This window comes from Neoarius graeffei, chromosome 4 (genome assembly GCF_027579695.1).
Source record: "Neoarius graeffei isolate fNeoGra1 chromosome 4, fNeoGra1.pri, whole genome shotgun sequence".
Taxonomy (NCBI): Eukaryota; Metazoa; Chordata; class Actinopteri; order Siluriformes; family Ariidae; genus Neoarius; species Neoarius graeffei.
In genome coordinates this window covers 24,536,283-24,546,917 of record NC_083572.1, presented here as the reverse complement: position 1 = coordinate 24,546,917, position 10,635 = coordinate 24,536,283, and positions in this window count along the sequence as shown.

Here is a 10,635-nt window from a genome sequence, read left to right as displayed (position 1 = left end):
AATGAGTGCATTCGAGCATATGTGACATGAAACAATTTCTAAGCATGGATTTTCATGTTTTCGAGCCTTTAACACATTTTCATCATATTGGTCATTTTAACTGTAAAAGCACGTCTGAAACGAGTTTTCAACATAGTACTGTGATATGCACTCGTTCAGAGTGGGAAATCACAATTTGTGTCACTGAGTGCATGAAAACAGCTTTCCTAAAGCAGGTGCGCCTTCACAGCCTGTTCCTAACGCCTTTTCAGCGCATAAAGCAAACGTTTGACAAGGAACATTGATTTTGGGTGAAATGAGTGCATTCGAGCATATGTGACATGAAACAATTTCTAAGCATGGATTTTTATGTTTTCGAGCTTTTAAGAAATTTTCATCATATTGGTCATTTTAACTGTAAAAGCACGGCTGAAATGATTTTTCAACATAGTAATGTGATATGCACTTGTGCAGAGTGGGACAACACACTTTGTGTCACTGAGTGCATGAAAACAGCTTTGCTACAGCAGGAGCGCATTCAGCTTGTTCCGTACGCCTTTTCCTCGCATAAAGCAAACTTTTGACAAGGAACATTGATTCTGAGTGAAATGAGTGCATTCTACATGTGACATGAATGAGTGCATTCTACATGTGACTGTGATATGCACTTGTTCAGAGTGGGAAAACACACTTTGTGTTACTGAGTGCATGAAAACAGCTTTCCTACAGCAGGAGCACCTTCAGCCTGTTCCTAACGCCTTTTCAGCGCATAAAGCAAACGTTTGACAAGGAACATTGATTTTGAGTGAAATGAGTGCATTCGAGCATATGTGACATGAAACAATTTCTAAGCATGGATTTTCATGTTTTCGAGCCTTTAACACATTTTCATCATATTGGTCATTTTAACTGTAAAAGCACGTCTGAAACGAGTTTTCAACATAGTACTGTGATATGCACTCGTTCAGAGTGGGAAATCACAATTTGTGTCACTGAGTGCATGAAAACAGCTTTCCTAAAGCAGGTGCGCCTTCACAGCCTGTTCCTAACGCCTTTTCAGCGCATAAAGCAAACGTTTGACAAGGAACATTGATTTTGGGTGAAATGAGTGCATTCGAGCATATGTGAAATGAAACAATTTCTAAGCATGGATTTTCATGTTTTCGAGCCTTTAACACATTTTCATCATATTGGTCATTTTCACTGTAAAAGCACGTCTGAAACGAGTTTTCAACATAGTACTGTGATATGCACTCGTTCAGAGTGGGAAATCACAATTTGTGTCACTGAGTGCATGAAAACAGCTTTCCTAAAGCAGGTGCGCCTTCACAGCCTGTTCCTAACGCCTTTTCAGCGCATAAAGCAAACGTTTGACAAGGAACATTGATTTTGAGTGAAATGAGTGCATTCGAGCATATGTGACATGAAACAATTTCTAAGCATGGATTTTCATGTTTTCGAGCCTTTAACACATTTTCATCATATTGGTCATTTTCACTGTAAAAGCACGTCTGAAACGAGTTTTCAACATAGTACTGTGATATGCACTCGTTCAGAGTGGGAAATCACAATCTGTGTCACTGAGTGCATGAAAACAGCTTTCCTAAAGCAGGTGCGCCTTCACAGCCTGTTCCTAACGCCTTTTCAGCGCATAAAGCAAACGTTTGACAAGGAACATTGATTTTGAGTGAAATGAGTGCATTCGAGCATATGTGACATGAAACAATTTCTAAGCATGGATTTTCATGTTTTCGAGCCTTTAACACATTTTCATCATATTGGTCATTTTAACTGTAAAAGCACGTCTGAAACGAGTTTTCAACATAGTACTGTGATATGCACTCGTTCAGAGTGGGAAATCACAATTTGTGTCACTGAGTGCATGAAAACAGCTTTCCTAAAGCAGGTGCGCCTTCACAGCCTGTTCCTAACGCCTTTTCAGCGCATAAAGCAAACGTTTGACAAGGAACATTGATTTTGAGTGAAATGAGTGCATTCGAGCATATGTGACATGAAACAATTTCTAAGCATGGATTTTCATGTTTTCGAGCCTTTAACACATTTTCATCATATTGGTCATTTTAACTGTAAAAGCACGTCTGAAACGAGTTTTCAACATAGTACTGTGATATGCACTCGTTCAGAGTGGGAAATCACAATTTGTGTCACTGAGTGCATGAAAACAGCTTTCCTAAAGCAGGTGCGCCTTCACAGCCTGTTCCTAACGCCTTTTCAGCGCATAAAGCAAACGTTTGACAAGGAACATTGATTTTGGGTGAAATGAGTGCATTCGAGCATATGTGAAATGAAACAATTTCTAAGCATGGATTTTCATGTTTTCGAGCCTTTAACACATTTTCATCATATTGGTCATTTTCACTGTAAAAGCACGTCTGAAACGAGTTTTCAACATAGTACTGTGATATGCACTCGTTCAGAGTGGGAAATCACAATTTGTGTCACTGAGTGCATGAAAACAGCTTTCCTAAAGCAGGTGCGCCTTCACAGCCTGTTCCTAACGCCTTTTCAGCGCATAAAGCAAACGTTTGACAAGGAACATTGATTTTGAGTGAAATGAGTGCATTCGAGCATATGTGACATGAAACAATTTCTAAGCATGGATTTTCATGTTTTCGAGCCTTTAACACATTTTCATCATATTGGTCATTTTCACTGTAAAAGCACGTCTGAAACGAGTTTTCAACATAGTACTGTGATATGCACTCGTTCAGAGTGGGAAATCACAATTTGTGTCACTGAGTGCATGAAAACAGCTTTCCTAAAGCAGGTGCGCCTTCACAGCCTGTTCCTAACGCCTTTTCAGCGCATAAAGCAAACGTTTGACAAGGAACATTGATTTTGAGTGAAATGAGTGCATTCGAGCATATGTGACATGAAACAATTTCTAAGCATGGATTTTCATGTTTTCGAGCCTTTAACACATTTTCATCATATTGGTCATTTTAACTGTAAAAGCACGTCTGAAACGAGTTTTCAACATAGTACTGTGATATGCACTCGTTCAGAGTGGGAAATCACAATTTGTGTCACTGAGTGCATGAAAACAGCTTTCCTAAAGCAGGTGCGCCTTCACAGCCTGTTCCTAACGCCTTTTCAGCGCATAAAGCAAACGTTTGACAAGGAACATTGATTTTGAGTGAAATGAGTGCATTCGAGCATATGTGACATGAAACAATTTCTAAGCATGGATTTTCATGTTTTCGAGCCTTTAACACATTTTCATCATATTGGTCATTTTCACTGTAAAAGCACGTCTGAAACGAGTTTTCAACATAGTACTGTGATATGCACTCGTTCAGAGTGGGAAATCACAATTTGTGTCACTGAGTGCATGAAAACAGCTTTCCTAAAGCAGGTGCGCCTTCACAGCCTGTTCCTAACGCCTTTTCAGCGCATAAAGCAAACGTTTGACAAGGAACATTGATTTTGGGTGAAATGAGTGCATTCGAGCATATGTGACATGAAACAATTTCTAAGCATGGATTTTCATGTTTTCGAGCGTTTAACACATTTTCAAGGAACATTGATTTTGAGTGAAATGAGGGCATTCTACATGCGACATGAATGAGTGCATTCTACATGTGACTGTGATATTCACTTGTTCAGAGTGGGAAAAACCACTGAGTGCATGAAAACAGCTTTCCTACGGCAGGAGCGCCTTCAGCTTGTTCCTAACCCCTTTTCAGAGCATAAAGCAAACGTTTGACAAGGAACATTGATTTTGAGTGAAATGAGTGCATTCGAGCATATGTGACATGAAACAATTTCTAAGCATGGATTTTCATGTTTTCGAGCTTTTAAGAAATTTTCATCATATTGGTCATTTTAACTGTAAAAGCACGGCTGAAATGATTTTTCAACATAGTAATGTGATATGCACTTGTGCAGAGTGGGACAACACACTTTGTGTCACTGAGTGCATGAAAACAGCTTTGCTACAGCAGGAGCGCATTCAGCTTGTTCCGTACGCCTTTTCCTCGCATAAAGCAAACTTTTGACAAGGAACATTGATTCTGAGTGAAATGAGTGCATTCTACATGTGACATGAATGAGTGCATTCTACATGTGACTGTGATATGCACTTGTTCAGAGTGGGAAAACACACTTTGTGTTACTGAGTGCATGAAAACAGCTTTCCTACAGCAGGAGCACCTTCAGCCTGTTCCTAACGCCTTTTCAGCGCATAAAGCAAACGTTTGACAAGGAACATTGATTTTGAGTGAAATGAGTGCATTCGAGCATATGTGACATGAAACAATTTCTAAGCATGGATTTTCATGTTTTCGAGCCTTTAACACATTTTCATCATATTGGTCATTTTAACTGTAAAAGCACGTCTGAAACGAGTTTTCAACATAGTACTGTGATATGCACTCGTTCAGAGTGGGAAATCACAATTTGTGTCACTGAGTGCATGAAAACAGCTTTCCTAAAGCAGGTGCGCCTTCACAGCCTGTTCCTAACGCCTTTTCAGCGCATAAAGCAAACGTTTGACAAGGAACATTGATTTTGGGTGAAATGAGTGCATTCGAGCATATGTGAAATGAAACAATTTCTAAGCATGGATTTTCATGTTTTCGAGCCTTTAACACATTTTCATCATATTGGTCATTTTCACTGTAAAAGCACGTCTGAAACGAGTTTTCAACATAGTACTGTGATATGCACTCGTTCAGAGTGGGAAATCACAATTTGTGTCACTGAGTGCATGAAAACAGCTTTCCTAAAGCAGGTGCGCCTTCACAGCCTGTTCCTAACGCCTTTTCAGCGCATAAAGCAAACGTTTGACAAGGAACATTGATTTTGAGTGAAATGAGTGCATTCGAGCATATGTGACATGAAACAATTTCTAAGCATGGATTTTCATGTTTTCGAGCCTTTAACACATTTTCATCATATTGGTCATTTTCACTGTAAAAGCACGTCTGAAACGAGTTTTCAACATAGTACTGTGATATGCACTCGTTCAGAGTGGGAAATCACAATTTGTGTCACTGAGTGCATGAAAACAGCTTTCCTAAAGCAGGTGCGCCTTCACAGCCTGTTCCTAACGCCTTTTCAGCGCATAAAGCAAACGTTTGACAAGGAACATTGATTTTGAGTGAAATGAGTGCATTCGAGCATATGTGACATGAAACAATTTCTAAGCATGGATTTTCATGTTTTCGAGCCTTTAACACATTTTCATCATATTGGTCATTTTAACTGTAAAAGCACGTCTGAAACGAGTTTTCAACATAGTACTGTGATATGCACTCGTTCAGAGTGGGAAATCACAATTTGTGTCACTGAGTGCATGAAAACAGCTTTCCTAAAGCAGGTGCGCCTTCACAGCCTGTTCCTAACGCCTTTTCAGCGCATAAAGCAAACGTTTGACAAGGAACATTGATTTTGAGTGAAATGAGTGCATTCGAGCATATGTGACATGAAACAATTTCTAAGCATGGATTTTCATGTTTTCGAGCCTTTAACACATTTTCATCATATTGGTCATTTTCACTGTAAAAGCACGTCTGAAACGAGTTTTCAACATAGTACTGTGATATGCACTCGTTCAGAGTGGGAAATCACAATTTGTGTCACTGAGTGCATGAAAACAGCTTTCCTAAAGCAGGTGCGCCTTCACAGCCTGTTCCTAACGCCTTTTCAGCGCATAAAGCAAACGTTTGACAAGGAACATTGATTTTGGGTGAAATGAGTGCATTCGAGCATATGTGACATGAAACAATTTCTAAGCATGGATTTTCATGTTTTCGAGCGTTTAACACATTTTCAAGGAACATTGATTTTGAGTGAAATGAGGGCATTCTACATGCGACATGAATGAGTGCATTCTACATGTGACTGTGATATTCACTTGTTCAGAGTGGGAAAAACCACTGAGTGCATGAAAACAGCTTTCCTACGGCAGGAGCGCCTTCAGCTTGTTCCTAACCCCTTTTCAGAGCATAAAGCAAACGTTTGACAAGGAACATTGATTTTGAGTGAAATGAGTGCATTCGAGCATATGTGACATGAAACAATTTCTAAGCATGGATTTTCATGTTTTCGAGCCTTTAACACATTTTCATCATATTGGTCATTTTCACTGTAAAAGCACGTCTGAAACGAGTTTTCAACATAGTACTGTGATATGCACTCGTTCAGAGTGGGAAATCACAATTTGTGTCACTGAGTGCATGAAAACAGCTTTCCTAAAGCAGGTGCGCCTTCACAGCCTGTTCCTAACGCCTTTTCAGCGCATAAAGCAAACGTTTGACAAGGAACATTGATTTTGGGTGAAATGAGTGCATTCGAGCATATGTGACATGAAACAATTTCTAAGCATGGATTTTCATGTTTTCGAGCGTTTAACACATTTTCAAGGAACATTGATTTTGAGTGAAATGAGGGCATTCTACATGCGACATGAATGAGTGCATTCTACATGTGACTGTGATATTCACTTGTTCAGAGTGGGAAAAACCACTGAGTGCATGAAAACAGCTTTCCTACGGCAGGAGCGCCTTCAGCTTGTTCCTAACCCCTTTTCAGAGCATAAAGCAAACGTTTGACAAGGAACATTGATTTTGAGTGAAATGAGTGCATTCGAGCATATGTGACATGAAACAATTTCTAAGCATGGATTTTCATGTTTTCGAGCTTTTAAGAAATTTTCATCATATTGGTCATTTTAACTGTAAAAGCACGGCTGAAATGATTTTTCAACATAGTAATGTGATATGCACTTGTGCAGAGTGGGACAACACACTTTGTGTCACTGAGTGCATGAAAACAGCTTTGCTACAGCAGGAGCGCATTCAGCTTGTTCCGTACGCCTTTTCCTCGCATAAAGCAAACTTTTGACAAGGAACATTGATTCTGAGTGAAATGAGTGCATTCTACATGTGACATGAATGAGTGCATTCTACATGTGACTGTGATATGCACTTGTTCAGAGTGGGAAAACACACTTTGTGTTACTGAGTGCATGAAAACAGCTTTCCTACAGCAGGAGCACCTTCAGCCTGTTCCTAACGCCTTTTCAGCGCATAAAGCAAACGTTTGACAAGGAACATTGATTTTGAGTGAAATGAGTGCATTCGAGCATATGTGACATGAAACAATTTCTAAGCATGGATTTTCATGTTTTCGAGCCTTTAACACATTTTCATCATATTGGTCATTTTCACTGTAAAAGCACGTCTGAAACGAGTTTTCAACATAGTACTGTGATATGCACTCGTTCAGAGTGGGAAATCACAATTTGTGTCACTGAGTGCATGAAAACAGCTTTCCTAAAGCAGGTGCGCCTTCACAGCCTGTTCCTAACGCCTTTTCAGCGCATAAAGCAAACGTTTGACAAGGAACATTGATTTTGAGTGAAATGAGTGCATTCGAGCATATGTGACATGAAACAATTTCTAAGCATGGATTTTCATGTTTTCGAGCCTTTAACACATTTTCATCATATTGGTCATTTTCACTGTAAAAGCACGTCTGAAACGAGTTTTCAACATAGTACTGTGATATGCACTCGTTCAGAGTGGGAAATCACAATTTGTGTCACTGAGTGCATGAAAACAGCTTTCCTAAAGCAGGTGCGCCTTCACAGCCTGTTCCTAACGCCTTTTCAGCGCATAAAGCAAACGTTTGACAAGGAACATTGATTTTGAGTGAAATGAGTGCATTCGAGCATATGTGACATGAAACAATTTCTAAGCATGGATTTTCATGTTTTCGAGCCTTTAACACATTTTCATCATATTGGTCATTTTAACTGTAAAAGCACGTCTGAAACGAGTTTTCAACATAGTACTGTGATATGCACTCGTTCAGAGTGGGAAATCACAATTTGTGTCACTGAGTGCATGAAAACAGCTTTCCTAAAGCAGGTGCGCCTTCACAGCCTGTTCCTAACGCCTTTTCAGCGCATAAAGCAAACGTTTGACAAGGAACATTGATTTTGAGTGAAATGAGTGCATTCGAGCATATGTGACATGAAACAATTTCTAAGCATGGATTTTCATGTTTTCGAGCCTTTAACACATTTTCATCATATTGGTCATTTTCACTGTAAAAGCACGTCTGAAACGAGTTTTCAACATAGTACTGTGATATGCACTCGTTCAGAGTGGGAAATCACAATTTGTGTCACTGAGTGCATGAAAACAGCTTTCCTAAAGCAGGTGCGCCTTCACAGCCTGTTCCTAACGCCTTTTCAGCGCATAAAGCAAACGTTTGACAAGGAACATTGATTTTGGGTGAAATGAGTGCATTCGAGCATATGTGACATGAAACAATTTCTAAGCATGGATTTTCATGTTTTCGAGCGTTTAACACATTTTCAAGGAACATTGATTTTGAGTGAAATGAGGGCATTCTACATGCGACATGAATGAGTGCATTCTACATGTGACTGTGATATTCACTTGTTCAGAGTGGGAAAAACCACTGAGTGCATGAAAACAGCTTTCCTACGGCAGGAGCGCCTTCAGCTTGTTCCTAACCCCTTTTCAGAGCATAAAGCAAACGTTTGACAAGGAACATTGATTTTGAGTGAAATGAGTGCATTCGAGCATATGTGACATGAAACAATTTCTAAGCATGGATTTTCATGTTTTCGAGCCTTTAACACATTTTCATCATATTGGTCATTTTCACTGTAAAAGCACGTCTGAAACGAGTTTTCAACATAGTACTGTGATATGCACTCGTTCAGAGTGGGAAATCACAATTTGTGTCACTGAGTGCATGAAAACAGCTTTCCTAAAGCAGGTGCGCCTTCACAGCCTGTTCCTAACGCCTTTTCAGCGCATAAAGCAAACGTTTGACAAGGAACATTGATTTTGAGTGAAATGAGTGCATTCGAGCATATGTGACATGAAACAATTTCTAAGCATGGATTTTCATGTTTTCGAGCCTTTAACACATTTTCATCATATTGGTCATTTTAACTGTAAAAGCACGTCTGAAACGAGTTTTCAACATAGTACTGTGATATGCACTCGTTCAGAGTGGGAAATCACAATTTGTGTCACTGAGTGCATGAAAACAGCTTTCCTAAAGCAGGTGCGCCTTCACAGCCTGTTCCTAACGCCTTTTCAGCGCATAAAGCAAACGTTTGACAAGGAACATTGATTTTGAGTGAAATGAGTGCATTCGAGCATATGTGACATGAAACAATTTCTAAGCATGGATTTTCATGTTTTCGAGCCTTTAACACATTTTCATCATATTGGTCATTTTAACTGTAAAAGCACGTCTGAAACGAGTTTTCAACATAGTACTGTGATATGCACTCGTTCAGAGTGGGAAATCACAATTTGTGTCACTGAGTGCATGAAAACAGCTTTCCTAAAGCAGGTGCGCCTTCACAGCCTGTTCCTAACGCCTTTTCAGCGCATAAAGCAAACGTTTGACAAGGAACATTGATTTTGGGTGAAATGAGTGCATTCGAGCATATGTGACATGAAACAATTTCTAAGCATGGATTTTCATGTTTTCGAGCGTTTAACACATTTTCAAGGAACATTGATTTTGAGTGAAATGAGGGCATTCTACATGCGACATGAATGAGTGCATTCTACATGTGACTGTGATATTCACTTGTTCAGAGTGGGAAAAACCACTGAGTGCATGAAAACAGCTTTCCTACGGCAGGAGCGCCTTCAGCTTGTTCCTAACCCCTTTTCAGAGCATAAAGCAAACGTTTGACAAGGAACATTGATTTTGAGTGAAATGAGTGCATTCGAGCATATGTGACATGAAACAATTTCTAAGCATGGATTTTCATGTTTTCGAGCTTTTAAGAAATTTTCATCATATTGGTCATTTTAACTGTAAAAGCACGGCTGAAATGATTTTTCAACATAGTAATGTGATATGCACTTGTGCAGAGTGGGACAACACACTTTGTGTCACTGAGTGCATGAAAACAGCTTTGCTACAGCAGGAGCGCATTCAGCTTGTTCCGTACGCCTTTTCCTCGCATAAAGCAAACTTTTGACAAGGAACATTGATTCTGAGTGAAATGAGTGCATTCTACATGTGACATGAATGAGTGCATTCTACATGTGACTGTGATATGCACTTGTTCAGAGTGGGAAAACACACTTTGTGTTACTGAGTGCATGAAAACAGCTTTCCTACAGCAGGAGCACCTTCAGCCTGTTCCTAACGCCTTTTCAGCGCATAAAGCAAACGTTTGACAAGGAACATTGATTTTGAGTGAAATGAGTGCATTCGAGCATATGTGACATGAAACAATTTCTAAGCATGGATTTTCATGTTTTCGAGCCTTTAACACATTTTCATCATATTGGTCATTTTAACTGTAAAAGCACGTCTGAAACGAGTTTTCAACATAGTACTGTGATATGCACTCGTTCAGAGTGGGAAATCACAATTTGTGTCACTGAGTGCATGAAAACAGCTTTCCTAAAGCAGGTGCGCCTTCACAGCCTGTTCCTAACGCCTTTTCAGCGCATAAAGCAAACGTTTGACAAGGAACATTGATTTTGGGTGAAATGAGTGCATTCGAGCATATGTGAAATGAAACAATTTCTAAGCATGGATTTTCATGTTTTCGAGCCTTTAACACATTTTCATCATATTGGTCATTTTCACTGTAAAAGCACGTCTGAAACGAGTTTT